General features: G+C 43.8%; 1 long non-coding RNA gene across 1 annotated transcript; it reads right to left on the reverse strand.

Annotated features, from left to right (window-relative positions):
• Window positions 1-16,956: 16,956 nt before the first annotated feature.
• LOC311041979 lies at window positions 16,957-17,953 on the reverse strand. The gene is made up of 2 exons (XR_014600443.1): window positions 17,207-17,953; window positions 16,957-17,134 (listed from the first exon to the last, which is right to left on the reverse strand). It is a non-coding gene; the product is annotated as an uncharacterized lncRNA (long non-coding RNA).
• Between the last annotated feature and the right edge of the window lie 363 nt (window positions 17,954-18,316).

Here is an 18,316-nt window from a genome sequence, read left to right on the forward strand (position 1 = left end):
TCCCATGGGCGCGCGTCGGCATTTGTACCACCAGGTCCACGCGGAGCTTTGGCCGCGGCCTGTCAGTCCACTTAACGCCCGCCGAGGGGTGCTTAAGAGTGGGTCCACGGGACCGCCTGGAGAGCCGGGTGTCCCCCGGAGGCGGGGGTCCCCCGGACCGGAGCCAGTACCCAGCCTCGGGGCTTCCCGGGCCGGGTCGAGGCCTCGCCGGGGGTCCCCGGTCCGAGTCTGACGGCTGTTTTTCTGGCTGTCGGAGTAGCGAGGCTTCGGAGTAGCGGGGTGCATCTGTTGGGTCATGGGTGTGGGAGAAGGTCATTGATGCATCTGACGGTGGGGTAGGTTGTCCCCCCCCCCCCCCCACCTGTCGTACAGCCTCGTATGCAGTGGTGTAAAGTAACTAAGTACCTTTACTCAAGTACTGTACAGTTTTGAGGTACTTTTACTTTACTGGAGTATTTCCAATTGTCTATACTTTTACTTATACTCCACTATATCTCAGAGGCAAATATCATACTTTTACTCCACTATTATTTGAAAACTTCAGTAATACTAGTTACTTAGCAGATATAAATTATCATATTATCAAACATACATTAACCACTTTAGCCCTATTTTATACCTAGGCTACTTGAAAATAGCCGATCTACAAGCTCACAACGCGTCTTAGATCTGCTATTTTCAAACATTTTAGTACTTTTACTTTTGGTGTACATTTGGATACCAAAACTTTTGTTACTTTTACTCAAGTACAGTTTTCATTCCGGACTTTTAACTTGTAACAGAGTACTTCTTACATTGCAGTATTGATACTTTTAACTTAAATAAAACATGTGAGTACTTTTTCCACCACTGCTCGTATGCCAGTCTGCATGCAGAGCTGCTGCTGTGTGTTCTCCTGATGACGCTTCAGTGGTGTGTTGTTGCTCATGGACCAGCCAGGGACCACTGATGACGGTTCAGTGGTGTGTTGTTGCTCATGGACCAGCCAGGGACCACTGATGACGCTTCAGTGGTGTGTTGTTGTTCATGGACCAGCCAGGGACCACTGATGACGCTTCAGTGGTGTGTTGTTGTTCATGGACCAGCCAGGGACCACTGATGACGGTTCAGTGGTGTGTTGTTGCTCATGGACCAGCCAGGGACCACTGATGACGGTTCAGTGGTGTGTTGTTGCTCATGGACCAGCCAGGGACCACTGATGACGTCATGGTCTCTCAGTTCCTATAGTGTGTCTCTCTTGATGTGAGGAGGAGCTCTGAGGCCCTGCTGTTTGTGTCCTTGTTGTTGTTTTGGTTATTTGGTTATTTCATTTAGGTTTATTTTGATCTATTGTGTTGTAGGGCTTTCACGACTAGAGATTTTTACTGGTCGACTAATTTGACCCAGTGGTAGTCCACTAGTCCATGTTAACCTATTTTTGCCATTGTTATTATTATCCTCTTGCCTTTATTTTGATGTCGTTTTAAGGGAAGCTCTTCTGGCACAGCAGCACAGCAGCGTCTCCAAGGATCCTCAAAAGGTTGTTATTGTCCAATAATAGGCTATTATTGGGCATACTTTTGACCCCCTTTTGATAAAAAATAAAGGCAGAAGGATAATAACAAGACCAGGAGACCTGGGGTCTATTCCACGAAAGTGGAATTAAATTATCCTGGTTTAAAAGGAAAATCCAGGTTTGACAAGCCTGCGCTGTTCAGCCTGGTTTATTCAGTTCCACGAACGCCAAGCCTGGCTGAGAAGGAGTGACTTTGTCAAGCCAGGATCGTTAAACCAGGCTGAATGTGAATTCACCTATTCCTATAAAAGACCATGAAAGTCGATAGCAGAGTCCTTGAACTTGACCAATCATGGAGCCCAAAACCAGAGTGGCGTTCTTCTCTGTGGCTGAACAGCAGCACTGCAGCAGCTCAAGGAATTAAAATGTATAATAAGCAAGAAAGGAAACACGGCCGCAATAAATATAGATCCAGAGAAAGCGAATTAGCAAATTAAATGCAAAAGTTGTCCAAAAATATGCAACTAATTTATATACAAGTCAATAAATATATAATTCAGTTAGGCTTAAACATGAGGAGTTTATGTGAATATTGGAATTATAATTATAAACACTTAGAATCATTTTCTAATTTTTAATTTCTAAAATCGAAGATCTACAAGTGAAAAGCTTCCCTTTTGGCGGCCGGGGGTCCCCGGTCAACGGGGGTCAACGGGGGTCCAGGGGTACACGGGGCCGGGGGTCAACGGGGGTTCGGGAGTACCCGGCCCCCCGTGTACTCCCGGACCCCCGTTGACCCCCGACGGGGGGCCGGGGACTCCTGAGCCCCCGTTGACCCCCGGCCCCGTGTACCCCTGGGTCCACGGGGGTCCACGGGGGTCCACGGGGACCCCCGTGGACCCCCGGCCACCATGGGGACCCCCGTGGACCCCCGGCCGCCACGGGGACCCCGTGGACCCCGGCCGCCATAAGACAATTTTTTTCCGAGCTTGTAGATCTTCGATTTTCGCATAAGAATTGAATAAGTGTGGAAAAACTCATTGGTTTACGATTGGAGTCATTGGACTAACAGCTATTTCACAAAAAACTGAAGAACAAGGCACTGGATTAATAAAGCTTGGCTGTTAGCCTGGTCCGGACCAGGCTAACTTCACAGCTAAATTGCCATGGTAACTAAGGCAGGATTGCTTCAATTTTCTTTCGTGAAACTGGATCATGGATAAACATATCCAGGTTTACTGGCTAAGTTAATCTGCCAAACTAACTCATCTTTCGTGAAACCGCTTCCTGGATAATTTAAACCAGGATAGCCGATTAAACCCGGCTTATCCCTAATCCAGGTTTCGTGGAACGGGCCCCTGGTTGTGCCAGACCTAAGCCGGTGTTGTGTGAAGTCGTGTGAAGTCTAATTCTGAAATCTTTGTGTCTTACGTTATATACCAACCGTATTTATACTTGTGACATAATAGTGATGTCACGACTAGTCTGTGCCTATTTATTCATGCATAAGAAACTTAACCACAACCAGACATGTATGGACAAATTGGTGACAAAGGCTCCTGTAGGCCATACCTTTCAGGTCTGGCAACAATAATAGTAATGGCATTAAAACTATACAAAATCAACTATTGGACTATAGTACCAACAAGGTCTACTAGTGGTTATACTGGTCGACTAGTTGGTGAAAGCCCTATTGTGTTGTGCAAACCAGCTGTTCTCACTAATAATAGTAATAGTAATAATAGTAAGTAAAAAGAAGGTATATCTGAGGTATGTTTGGCTCCGGGCCGTGCCAGTAGTAGGGGTGTCCGTCGTTGTAGTCCTGACAGGTGGTTGGTCACGGGGTGATTAAGGCTGTATTGGGGTTTGTTTTAGCTTCATAGTGCATGATATCCTGCTTGCATGCTCATTATTGTGAAGAACCCAGTGTTGTGTGTGTTTTAACATTATGTGTTGTGTCTTGCAGTGAATGATTGACTTGTGTGAGCTCTTGGTGGCGGTGAAACCTCTCTCCTCACTCCCTCACTCCCTGCCTCCCTCCTGTCTGCAAGGACACCTGTGTTACTGGTATTAAATGACCGTAATGTAATGTAAAAGGACACCTGTGATGCTACTGGTATAGAGGAACCCACAGAACGGCGTTCATAACTGTGGTGTTAAGCGGCTGCCGCTCTGCACAGCGACACATCGGCTATGGCACCGAGTGCCGCGCTATGAGCTTGTAGATCTGCTATTTTTGAAACATAGTGAAAATGTGTGTGAATTGTAAATATAATATACTTTTAAAGCGATCGTTTTTGACTCAAATCTTTGCTTCTGGGGGTCCCTGGAACCAAATATTTTGAGATGGGGGGGCGGGTGGGTCCGCAGCCAAATACATATACTTTTGGGGGTCCTTAACAATTGTGAAAAAGTGTGAGAACCACTGATATAGCAACATATGTTTTTTTAGAAAACTGTTGGGATTTTGAAGACATTTGTAGAATGGGCTTCAGGTCTTAATGTGTTCAACTGTAAATGTGATGCCCACTAAAGTGTGATCACATTAGTGTGATTGTTTTATGTGTCACAGTGTTTTGAGAAGTGTTTGTATTGTATTTTCCTTTTAAACCCAGATTGTGTCTTTGTGTAATGTTTTCACCAAAACAACAATAACTTTGGTCAATAGGTGGCAGTGTAACACCTTGGTTTCAACCTGTTTTGCCTTCTGAGCTTGTCGTCCACTGAGGTAGTCTAGTGCGCATGCGCCACTGGTTCTTCTCATAACTGAGAGGAGACTCGGTGGAAACAAGAGCATGTTCCTCTGTCTCTATTTCTTCTAAACCATTTCAACCTGTTTTCCAGGTGGGTTATACTTCACAAAGCACACAGAAATGATTGTTGTTGTTTATGTAATGTCTGGAGTTTATTGTGTTTACTTTTTGGTTCGAATGTAAGTGTAAAACGAGTGATTGGAAAGTGTCTCATTGTTTGTAATGTTTGTAATGGCGTCCGCCACGTTGCTCCGTCGTGTGTCACGTTGATTGTGTGTGTGTCTGGGTATCACATCTCCGTTCTTTGTGTTAGATTTGTGTTTTGATAATGGCTGGCTCCACTTATTATTTAATATGTGTATTGAACAAGTATTTTGTGAACAAGTGTTCCCGTTTTTGAGGGAAATGGTTTCAAACCAGATAACTGCAAACCATGCAGCTGTAAATAGTATGTTCATTAAGTGTTACTGTTACTGATCTGATTATGCAAGTCCTAAATGGTGCTTAGAGCATCTTGTATTGTAAAAATGCACTTAGATGCAAGTGAATTAATGACCAAACGAATTTGGGAGTTGAATGCATAGTGACACAGAGGTTCCTAGGTGTTTCTTTGTATTGAAGTGAATTGACAGAGGATGTTTATGGTATGTTTGATTTTGATTTCATTGTGAAGGTACTTTGGAAATGTGAATGTCATATATGTCTACATAGACAGTAAAAGTGCAGTATTGTTTTATGCTGAGTAAAAGGTGCAGTATTAAATACTGGATAAATAAAGTAAAAGGACAATGCAAAACAGTACAGTTAGGGTTTATTGTGATATGTGTTAAATGATGTGTTGAATAAATCATAACTGAGAGGAGACTCGGTGGAAACAAGAGCATGTTCCTCTGTCTCTATTTCTTCTAAACCATTTCAACCTGTTTTCCAGGTACATATATATCTGTGAATAGGTGCCAGATCCTGGTACCTGTAACAGTTTATTGGGGGCTCGTCCGGGATCAGCGCCACCTGCTGGCTGGAAGCTGATCCAGAGATACTGATCTAGGACCAAAAGTGACCTGATGAACCAGGGAGCAACACCCGGTGTAAAGGTCCACTGATGTAAGAGCATTCTTCAGCCACACCAACTGAAGCAAGGTGTCTCATCTGATGAAGAGTAAACACAGAGCTGTGTCAACTACTACTTCTAATGAAGAGTGAGAAAGACAGTGCTGTGTCAACTACTACATACATCTGATGAGGAGAAAGCCCAGTGCTGCGTCAATCACTGGTGAAGATTACAGACTGTGCTTTGCCAGTTGCTACGTCTGATGAAGATAACAAACTTTGTTGTGCCAACTACTACTTCTAATGAAGAGTGAGAAAGACATTGCTTTGTCAGCTACTACAGTACATCTGATGAGGAGAAAGCCCAGTGCTGTGCGAATCACTGGTGAAGATTACAAACTGTGTTTTGCTAATTGCTACGTCTGATGAAGAGTAAGGACTGCTGTGTAGAAAGAACCACCCATCACGGCTAGAGACTGCAAAGTGATCCTGGACTGTGAACCAAGTGCAAGGAAGGAATCGGAAGCAGCCATGGCAGACAGTGAGAGGAAAAGTTTGGTGTGGGCCATCAAAAAGAGCCTGCTCACTCTACCTGCCAATGACCTGTTTCAGATCGCAAAGGCATTGGTTCAAGTGCCAGGGATGGACCAGTCTCTTCTGTCTCATCTCACCGCCGAGGATGAAGAGGGTTGTTTCAACTACATCAACGACTATGTGTACAGTAAGGCCTTACTAGATTTAGAGGATAAAGGATTAGCACATTTACTAGACATGAAAGATGTGATTGATAGAATCATACAGGTTCAAGGTTCGGGTGTAAAAGAGGGTACAGCACATGGTTCATTTTCTAACAGTCAAGTTGATGGTGTCAATGTTGAAGTGAATAAGGATGTCATTGTTGTTAGTGAGGCTGCTGAAAATGTGACCACTCATGATGCAAATCTGCAGCAGATGCTTACTAGTTATGAGGAGCTGAGTAAACAAATTTTGCAGTACATGCCCACACACACCCCACCAAATGTTCCTCAGCCACAGTCAAAAGTTCAGTCCATGTCACTAGGTAGGAATGCACCAGACACCAATGGTAAAGGTGAACACCCTACATCTGTGTCACAAGACAAGCTGGTCTCTCTACGAGAGCTTTCTTTCCTCCATCGCAGGGAGTTTAAGCTCCAGGGAGGTCAGATTGGAGATCAGGGATCAGACATTAGTTATAGCAGTGTCTGCAGGCAAATTGAAGAAGGTTTGAAGGAACAGTTCAATGATGCAGAGGTTGTGAGAGCAGTCTTGAGAGTTATCAAACCTGGCAACTTTAAAGACATGTTAATGGTTAAGGATGATTTAACTATTGATGAGCTGAAGGGTTTTCTTCATTCCCACCTTGGTGAACAAAGTAACACAGAGCTGTTTCAAGAACTTATGTGCACTAAACAAAAAGATAGTGAAACACCACAGCAGTTCTTATACAGAGTCATAGGACTTAAACAAAAGATTTTGCTTGCCTCAAAACATGCTGATACTGATGTTAAATACAATGCAAGTACAGTTCAGGATGTTTTTCTCCACACTGTGTATCAAGGTTTAGGCCACAAGCATGATGACATTCGTAGAGAGCTCAAACCATTACTTGTAGACCCCAGTGTCCCTGATGAGGTCATCCTCAAACAGATGAAGAAAGTGATGAGTGATGAAAGTGAAAGACAGCGACGCTTAGGCCCAGCCAACCGTCAGAGACCCACAAATGTACACAGCGCAGAGGTTGAGGTTAATGCAGCTCAGGCTCCCCCTAGCGTCAGAGAGGAGAGCTCAGGAAAGAAACCTAAGCCAGACATGATCCAACAGTTGACAGAAAAGGTTGAAAAGCTGACTAATCTTGTTGAGCTCATGCAACAGTCTATCCATCCCCAAAAGTCAGAACAGCAGGCACAGGTCAGAACAGGCAAGACAGACAGGCAGAGAGAGAGACCATTTGGCTGTGTTAAATGTGTTGAACAGAAATTGCCTAACTGCCCTCACTGTTTCCACTGTGGTGAGGAAGGCCACAGAGCTGTGGGCTGCCTGAAGAGACCTCCACGGCAGGGAAACTGGAGCCGGTCCCTGCAGGGGGACAACCATTGACCGGTTCCAAATTACTGTCCCAAACTGACACCTGTCATACTAGTGAGCCTGACAAGGAAAGAGTCAAAGAGAAAAAGTATGGCCCTGAAACAAAAGACAAAGTTATAAACGAGATACAGAAGCAACCAGATACCCCTGTCCCCACCCCTGACTTACCTTACAGCAAAAGTGAATGCCTCGCCAAGCTCGTGGGGAGAAGGGCTCTCACCCATTGTAACCTAAACGGTTTAGCAGTCAGTGCTCTGCTTGACACGGGGGCCCAAGTAAGCATGATTGATAGAGTTTGGAAAAACAGATACTTACCTGACATGCCTGTTAGACCCCTTAATGAAATCATGAGTGATGAAGAGGAGTTAGAAGTCTATGCAGTAAATGGTGAGATCCTCCCATTTGATGGCTGGGTGGCCCTTACAGTTAATTTGAAGGGGAATGAAAATCCTAACCTGTCAATCACTGTGCCTTTCCTTGTAAGCAGTCTTGCTCTGGACACACCCCTGCTGGGCTTTAATGTGCTGGAGGTGATGATACAGGAACAACCGGGAAGCCTGATTCCAACCCTCACTAGCCTGCTCTGTAACGCCATGGTGATACCAGCAGAGAAAGCAGAGCTCCTGGTGAACTTCATTCAGACTGACAAACTCCCTGTGCAACTTGGCCGCCTACGAACAGGTAGACAAGACACTGTCATTCTAGCAGGTCAGGTGGCCTGGGTCAAGTGCCAAGTCCCGCCCCACATGGAACTGTCTGACCCAATCTTCCTGTTTGAGCCTGATGACAACAGCATACCACTGGCGGAGCTGGATGTTGGAGAAGGCCTGCTGAAGGTGCAAAACCCCAGAAAGCCCTATATAACAGTGCCTGTGGGGAACAACACAAAACATGCAGTCACTCTCCCAAGAAAGACAGCCCTTGGCAGTATTCACTGTGTTGAGAAAGTCATCACAACAGACTCACCTGAAACCCCCCAGCCCCCAGTGACCGTCAGCAGTGCCGCCACAACCCCCACTGTCACCAGTCCATCCCCATTTCAACCCCCCATCCCACCTGAAACCCCCAAGCCCACAGTGCCCCTCAACAGTGCTGCTTCAACGTCAGCTGTCCCCAGTCCCACTCCATTCCAACCCCCTGTCGACCTCAGTCACCTTGATGATCAACAGCAGGAAATAGTGAAGAAGATGCTCTGTGAAGAGGCTGGAGCTTTTGCACAGGACAGTAATGATATTGGATGCATACCGAGCCTGCAGATGACAATCACCCTCCATGACACAGTCCCTGTCCAGAAAACGTACTCATCAGTCCCAAAGCCACTGTTTAAGGAGGTAAAGGAGTACATACAGGAACTGTTAATGAAAGGCTGGATAGTTAAGTCCAAGTCCCCGTATTCTGCCCCAGTTGTCTGTGTCAGGAAGAAGGACGGCAGCCTGCGTCTGTGCATAGACTACCGCCTCCTGAATAAAAAGACTGTCCCTGATCGCCACCCGTTGCCTAGAATACAAGATCTGACTGACACCCTTGGGGGCTATACCTGGTTTAGTATTTTAGATCAAGGGAAAGCCTACCACCAGGGCTTCGTTGCAGAGGGTTCGCGCCCTTTCACCGCCTTTATTACTCCGTGGGGTCTCTACGAGTGGGTCCGTATCCCATTTGGACTCTCAAATGCCCCTGCAACATTCCAGCGGAGCATGGAGGAGATGCTAGGCCCCCTCAGGGACGAATGCTGCATCCCGTATCTAGACGACGTACTCTGTTATGCAAAAACATTTGAAGAACATGTCGAGACCATCCGTAAAGTTCTCCAGGCCCTTCAACGTCACGGAGTGAAATTGAGACCTGAGAAATGTGATCTCTTCAAACATGAAGTCCGGTACGTGGGTCGCCTTGTGTCAGCAGAAGGAGTCAAAGTAGACCCACGAGACCTTGAAGCTGTGAAAGCCCTGTCAAGTAAGACGCCAAGAACCGTTGGTGAGGTGAGGAAAGTAACAGGATTTTTGGGGTATTTCCGTTCCTACATCCAGGATTTTTCCCGGATTGCCAGACCCATTTATGAGCTGCTCCAAACTAAACCAGGGCAGGCTCCAATCCCAGCACGTAGTAAAAACCCCAAACGCCCCCAGTTGCCCTCCAGAGAGCCCATAGAATGGACCACTGAACAGCAGAGAGCCCTTGAAAAACTGATTGACCTCCTCACAAACCCCCCTGTCTTGGCGTATCCTGATTTTAACCACCCCTTCAGACTGCATACTGATGCCTCAGACCAAGGCCTAGGAGCTGTTCTGTATCAGCATCAAAACGGAAAATTGAGAGTCATTGGATATGGATCAAGGACATTGTCACCAGCCGAACGCAATTACCATATGCATAGTGGAAAACTGGAGTTCCTCGCATTAAAATGGGCTGTGTGTGAAAAGTTCCGCGATTACCTGTACTATGCGCCACACTTCACTATCTACACCGACAACAACCCGTTGACCTATGTCATGAGTACAGCCAAGCTCAATGCGGTCGGTCATCGGTGGGTTGGGGAACTCGCAGATTTCAGGTTTGATGTCAAATACAGGCCAGGAAAGTCCAATATAGACGCAGACACCCTATCTCGCCTCCCACTGGATATGGAGAGGTATGAAAGGACCTGTACAGAGGAGCTCTCCAATGAAGCAGTGCGTGCGACATGGGATGGAAGTCAAGCAGCAGAAAGGAAAGACGTGGCATGGGTTGCAGCGCTTAACATCTCTTCCCCAGACTCTAACCAGCAGTCTCATCCTAACCTGCAAACCATCAGTCACGATGAGCTAGTAAAGGCCCAAAGAGAGGATCAAGCCATAAATACGATTATGGAGTTGAAAGAGTCAAACACAAAGTTGACAGATGAAGTGCGCAAAACTGTAAGTGGAGCGACCCGAAAGCTTCTTCATGAATGGAGCAGATTATACATTGACAATGACCTCCTTTACAGAAAGACCAATCAGCACAAGCAGTTAGTCCTCCCTGTAAAATACAGAACACTCGCTCTGAAACATCTACATAATGAGATGGGCCATGTTGGGACGGAAAGAGTGCTCCACCTCGCACGGGAGAGATTCTACTGGCCCTTTATGTCCAAAGAGATTGAGGAGTATGTGACACGAAAATGTCCATGCATCAAGTCTAAAAAGCCTGTCACACACATTCGAGCTCCCATGGGCAGCATCACCTCCAACTTCCCTTTAGAGCTCGTGTGTATTGATTACCTACATCTGGAAACCAGCGTTGGAGGGTACGAATACATTCTAGTGGTGATCGATCATTTCACTAGATTTGCCCAGGCATACCCCACAAAGAACAAAAGTGGAAAAACAGCTGCAGAGCGTATCTTTAATGACTACATACCCAAATTCGGTTATATGTCTAAATTACACCATGATCAAGGCCGTGAATTTGAGAACAAACTGTTCCAAACACTGCAACAGCTGTCTGGAGTTGGCCACTCTAGAACATCACCCTACCATCCACAGAGCAACCCGGCTGAGAGGCTCAATAGAACCATACTCCAGATGTTGAGGACGTTGACTGACAGTGAGAAACTGCGGTGGAAGGATCACCTCCCGCAGGTATTACACGCTTATAACTGTACCAAACATGAATCCACTGGTTACTCACCCTTTTTCCTCCTCTACGGCCGTCATCCACACCTCCCAGTTGACTTGCTGTTTGGGTTAACTGAGGAAAAGGATTCATACTCACCTAGAGGATATGCAGAGAAATGGGCTGAGAAAATGTCAGAAGCCTACCGTATTGCTTGTGACAATAGTAAGAAATCCAGTGCAAGGGGAAAAGTATCTTATGACAAGAAAGCAAAAGGAATCGTACTACAGGCAGGAGACAGAGTTCTGGTAAGAAACCTCAGTCAGCGTGGAGGACCAGGCAAGTTGAGGTCTTACTGGGAGAAGGCTATCTATGTGGTCAAAAGCCAGCTTGCTGAGAGTCCAGTGTATATTGTCTGCCCTGAGCACGGAGACCAGAAGAAAACCAGAACATTACATCGCAATCTCCTGTTACTGGTGAATGACTTACCTGTGGAAATGACTCCACCCCAAACCAGAACTGTCCCTGAAAAGAAAAGAAAAGACAGACAGAAACAAAGAAGAGTGTCAGACACACAAAGACAAGCAGACATGAGTGACAGCACTGACAGTGATTCAGATGATGATAGTAACGGTGGATACTGGCTAAGGATACCTGCTGAGAGAACAGAGGAAAGAGCTCTTGTACACCGTGAGCAACTACCTGAATACATACCTGTCATGTCACCTGAAGAAAGTGAAGACGAAGAGAGAGAAAACACAGATGGAAACTTACCTGTCTTGGCCAGACCTGATGTCACAGAACCTGAGGGAGAAGAGGAAAATGAGTACCCATATCCTAACCCAGCCCAATCCCCAATACCCCAGCCCAGTCCACAAGCCCAATCTCCAATCCCCCGGCCCAGTCCCAGAGCCCAATCCCAAGCCTCACCTGTAGAACAGGTTCAGTCAGAGGTCAGGAGGTCTGCCCGTGACAGAAAGCCCAGACAGTGTCTCACGTACGATTTGCTAGGTGAACCGTCTGTGCAGGATCAGGTTACCGTTAACTCAGTGTTAGGACACACAGTACAATACTCACCTGTTGTACATACGCCTCACCACACTCCACCACCACACACACTGATGCAATACCTCCCACCCTTTGGTATGCCATACTCACATCCCATCTTCTACACCCACACACCATACACCCCGTATACTTACCATACACCCAACACACACATTCCACCCACAATGATTACCTGTTAGAGGTCCAAGAGAAAGACTAAAGGTTTAAGAGTTGAATTGAAGTGTTTTTGGAAATGTCAGGAGCCATTTTTATTTGTCAGGGAGTGTGTGATGCCCACTAAAGTGTGATCACATTAGTGTGATTGTTTTATGTGTCACAGTGTTTTGAGAAGTGTTTGTATTGTATTTTCCTTTTAAACCCAGATTGTGTCTTTGTGTAATGTTTTCACCAAAACAACAATAACTTTGGTCAATAGGTGGCAGTGTAACACCTTGGTTTCAACCTGTTTTGCCTTCTGAGCTTGTCGTCCACTGAGGTAGTCTAGTGCGCATGCGCCACTGGTTCTTCTCATAACTGAGAGGAGACTCGGTGGAAACAAGAGCATGTTCCTCTGTCTCTATTTCTTCTAAACCATTTCAACCTGTTTTCCAGGTGGGTTATACTTCACAAAGCACACAGAAATGATTGTTGTTGTTTATGTAATGTCTGGAGTTTATTGTGTTTACTTTTTGGTTCGAATGTAAGTGTAAAACGAGTGATTGGAAAGTGTCTCATTGTTTGTAATGTTTGTAATGGCGTCCGCCACGTTGCTCCGTCGTGTGTCACGTTGATTGTGTGTGTGTCTGGGTATCACATCTCCGTTCTTTGTGTTAGATTTGTGTTTTGATAATGGCTGGCTCCACTTATTATTTAATATGTGTATTGAACAAGTATTTTGTGAACAAGTGTTCCCGTTTTTGAGGGAAATGGTTTCAAACCAGATAACTGCAAACCATGCAGCTGTAAATAGTATGTTCATTAAGTGTTACTGTTACTGATCTGATTATGCAAGTCCTAAATGGTGCTTAGAGCATCTTGTATTGTAAAAATGCACTTAGATGCAAGTGAATTAATGACCAAACGAATTTGGGAGTTGAATGCATAGTGACACAGAGGTTCCTAGGTGTTTCTTTGTATTGAAGTGAATTGACAGAGGATGTTTATGGTATGTTTGATTTTGATTTCATTGTGAAGGTACTTTGGAAATGTGAATGTCATATATGTCTACATAGACAGTAAAAGTGCAGTATTGTTTTATGCTGAGTAAAAGGTGCAGTATTAAATACTGGATAAATAAAGTAAAAGGACAATGCAAAACAGTACAGTTAGGGTTTATTGTGATATGTGTTAAATGATGTGTTGAATAAATCATAACTGAGAGGAGACTCGGTGGAAACAAGAGCATGTTCCTCTGTCTCTATTTCTTCTAAACCATTTCAACCTGTTTTCCAGGTACATATATATCTGTGAATAGGTGCCAGATCCTGGTACCTGTAACATAAACACACGTCTCTGCTCCTCTTGTTATTATCAACCTGTGGTCTGGCATATAATGTGTATTGTACATCTTATGGTATTCTCTGTTCCTCTTCTTATTATCAACCTGTGGTCTGGTATATAATGTGTATTGTACATCTTATGGTATTCTCTGTTCCTCTTCTTATTATCAACCTGTGGTCTGGTATATAATGTGTATTGTACATCTTATGGTATTCTCTGTTCCTCTTCTTATTATCAACCTGTGGTCTGGTATATAATGTGTATTGTGCATCATATTCCATTCAACCTTTATTTATTTTCTCTGGGATACATTGAGGGCAGAGCCCTCATTTTCAATGATGCAGAGATTACAGAAGCATAATACAGCAGTGTACATACTAATGATGAATAAAAACAACAGGATAAACAAGTTATATGTGTGAAAACAGCAATAAAAAAAACGGAATAAAACAGTAATAAAGACAGCTTAATTAAAACAGAGACAATTTAAAACAACAAGATTAGCTAGCAAGTGTTTAAATTGACCCAGTGAGAACATGGAATCCATTTTTAAATGCGTTGTAATTCGTTCCAAGTGAAGGGAGCTCTAAAACTGAAGGCTGTTTAGCCTAGCTCTGTGTTGGCCGTGGGGAGCAATAATGGGATGTATTCCTGAGAGCGTGTTTGATTGGTGGAAGTATTTGGTTTTAACAGTGATGAAATATATGTTGGTGATTTATTTATCATTATTTTATTGATGGTATTCTCTGCTCCTCTTCTTATTATCAACCTGTGGTCTGGTATATAATGTGTATTGTGCATCATATGGTATTCTCTGCTCCTCTTCTTATTATCAACCTGTGGTCTGGTATATAATGTGTATTGTGCATCATATGGTATTCTCTGGGTGAAACTCAAGGGTGGTGTATAGTCTGCTATCCTGTTTCTGGGCCTCAGTGTCCAGGTTACACAAGTAAAAGGCCTGTGTTCAAAATGTTACTTGAGAAAAAGTACAAAAGTATTGGCATCAAAATATACTTAAAGTACCAAAAGTAAAAGTACTAAAATGTTTGAAAATAGCAGATCTACAAGCGTTGCAAGCTTGTAGATTTTAGAAAGATCTTGAACATGTTGTGAATATATTTAAATATATATATTTTTAAAGGGAACATTTGTAACTCAAATCTTTGCTTCTGGGGGGTCCCTGGAACAACATATTGTGAGATGGGGGTCCGCGGCCATATACATATCATTTTGGGGGTCCTGGACATGAAAAAGTTTGAGAACCACTGATATTATAGTAACATACGTTTTTCAAAAAACTTAGAAGACATTTTGTAGAATCCCCCAGAAGCAAATATTAGAGTTAAAAATGTTCGCTTTAAAAAACAACATAGGCCTACATATTCAAAGATCTGCAAAATAAATCTAAATTTTACAAAAAATAGCAGATCTACAAGCTCATAGCGCGGCACTCGGTGCCGCGCTATGAGCTTGTAGAGCTGCTATTTTTGAATAGCCCAAGAAATGTAAAATGACTTGGATGTGTTCCCGGATTGAATGGGTTAAGGTAAGCAGCACAGAGATCTTTAAGTTTGTACTTTGGGTCATTCCGGGTAAAGTGACAGCAGAAGGCTTCCCATACCCAGCTATGTGTTGTGTCCTCTGTTGGCAGCACTCAGCTGGGTGGAGCTGGAAAACACATGTCACCCTCTGGATGAAATAGCTCTAAATCGTTGCTTCTCCAGGGGTCCTTGGGGGGGGGGGGGGGGGGGGCTATCAGATATGCTATTTTTTTTTTTTATCGTGAATATTTGTGCAAATCTTTGAATATACATTTCATAAAGCGAACATTCGTAATTCAAATCTTTGCTTCTGGGGGTCCCTGGCACAACATCTTTTCAGGTGGGGGTCCGCGGCCACATATATATCAATGTGGGGGCACGAAAAAGTTTGTGAACCACTGGTCTAAATTAACCCATTAAGACCAGGAACGCATCTGTGTCATTTTCAGATTTCTTTGGCTATTCAAAAAGTAGCAGATCTACAAGCTCATAGCGCGGGCTATGCTCACTAGTGGGGCCGTGAGGCCCACAGGTTGAGAATCACTGTGTTAGAGATCACTGGTTCCCAAACAGTGGGTCGGGACCCGTGTTTGGGTCCAATTTCTAAGAGTAAAATATCCCCTTTTTTCCTTTCCTATATTAAACAATATTTGTTATTATTTCAAAAGATCTAAAAATAAATAAATAAAAAAAGTCACAACTTTTCATCAAACAATTACAACATTTTTCAAAAGTATTTCATAAATAAAATAAAAAAATATAATAATATCCATATATGAATTTTAAAAAAATGTTTAAGGAGTAGTGAAAAAAGCCGATCCACAAGCTCTCAACGCAGTGCAAAGCTACTAGTTGGTGAGCTTGTAGATCTGCTATTTTCACTGTTTGGGTCCCGGACTCGCGGGAAAACGTCTACATTTCTCTCCTTTGGGTCTTGAGCTAAAAAGGTTTGGTAACCGCTGTGTTAGATCATTGATGGTCATTTAAACTCTTTTTATACACTTTATATCAGTTGAAGGTCTTTGTGCTCCAGAGGTCAACAGCTCTTCAGTTTAAAGATTTACGTATGAACACTATGGAGCTTCTGCTTCAAAGAGAAATGACCCTCAAACTCTTCCTTTGATGTTCTGAAGCAAAGGACCAGCCTGTGTGTGTGTGTGTGTGTGTGTGTGTGTGTGTGTGTGTGTGTGTGTGTGTGTGTGTGTGTGTGTGTGTGTGTGTGTGTGTGTGTGTGTGTGTGTGTGTGTGTGTGTGTGTGTGTGTGTGTGTGTCTGTGTGTGTGTGTGTGTGTGTGTGTGTGTGTGTGTGTGTGTGTGTGTTAGTGTGATGGAGGTGAGGAGGTCAAACCATCAATAGTTAAAGCAATGTTTGAGGAAGTCATCAGTGGGTGAAGAAGAACTTTCTGGATTTTCCAAAGTCATACTGTAACTGTTTTCAACTTGGTGTCCCTATTTATGACATGTTACTATAGGCTAAAATGTAAAAAAAAATTAGCTATACAGTACATGCTCACAATAGTGTCACATCACAACAGCCAAACTGAGGGACTTTATGTAAAAAAGCTAGGCATGGTTCACATGATGCTTGTCTGTCACAAACGTCATGGAGGAATATCTGGTTTTGGCACTTTCTCCATTTACAACCCGTACATGTATAGAGTGTTTGTAAAGTAACAATGTTAAATAGCTCTATATTGTGATAGTAATCATTGTTAGTGTTTGTTCAGTAACAGTGTTAAATAGCTCTATATTGTGATAGTAATCATTACTATAGAGTGTTTGTTCAGTAACAGTGTTAAATAGCTCTATATTGTGAATGGGCACTCTCTCTTGATTGGCTGAAATTGGCAACCCACCTGCAGTTAAATGTAAGAGAACATGAGGCACAATTATGTTTTCTCATTCCTTTATTGATATTGTGACATTCCATTCAAACCAAGCAAATTAAAGCCAAAAATCTAACATCTGAACTTCAAACCATTCATGATCAGGGGCCCAGATCCCAGGGGGGAAGGAACGGATAGAAACACAACAGTGGAGCTGAAAAACGGAAAGATAAATAATCACCTCAGACCACCCTAGAGGACCAGGTCCACCCATCACCTCAGACCACCCTAGAGGACCAGGTCCACACATCACCTCAGACCACCCTAGAGGGTTTAGGTCCACCCATCACCTCAGACCACCTTAGAGGACCAGGTCCACCCATCACCTCAGACCACCCTAGAGGACCAGGTCCACCCATCACCTCAGACCACCCTAGAGGACCAGGTCCACACATCACCTCAGACCACCCTAGAGGGTTTAGGTCCACCCATCACCTCAGACCACCTTAGAGGACCAGGTCCACCCATCACCTCAGACCACCCTAGAGGACCAGGTCCACCCATCACAAGGAAATAGTGATGTCATGATGATCGTAACACATTAATTATCACACATTACAAATGATTACATAATAATAAATGACTTATGGTCAATTATAAAATAATAATAAAACCTTTTTCACAAACATGGTTGACTGACTTCCATTCAGATGGATATTAATATTATATATGTTATGAAGAACTCTGATTGTGTGTGTGATCATTTATTTAATGTTTTAATATAGTGTAGAACTGAAATATTATGTTTGTGTTTTCTGACGACAGAAACTATACAAAGTAATTTGATGAACCGCCCACACTAATTGGGACTCCCTCTTCCTTTGGTGTGTCGCCCAGGTGGCGCCTAAACCCTGACCTTTAACCTCACATAAACTATGTCTATGAACCTAACCTTAACTCTAAACTCTGACCTTTAACCTCACATAAACTATGTCTATAAACCTAACCATAAAATCACCCCAAAACCACGTCAACCTTTGCGTAACACTGGGAAAAGACAGTAATTATCGTTAGCCTTCGCTAGCCATTTAGCACTTTGAATTGTTTAAAGGACACATTAGTGAAAAAGGTTGATGATGTCATCATTGTGCTGCTGCTATGAGTATTTAAAAGCTGAATGAATACCGGTCAGGTGGGCACACTGGACATCTGGGCACACGAGTTTCTAGACAACTGGGCACACCGGATAAGTGGGCATACGGACATCTGGGCACACGAGATGAATGGGCACATGGACATATGGGCACACGAGATGACTGGGCACACGGACATCTGGGCACACGAGATGACTGGGCACATGGACATCTGGGCACACCGTATGACTACCAAGGATTTTTGTGTTCCTTTGATATTTAAGTACCCC

Source organism: Gymnoscopelus microlampas (assembly GCF_963454915.1).
Source record: "Gymnoscopelus microlampas genome assembly, chromosome: 3".
Lineage (NCBI taxonomy): Eukaryota > Metazoa > Chordata > Actinopteri > Myctophiformes > Myctophidae > Gymnoscopelus > Gymnoscopelus microlampas.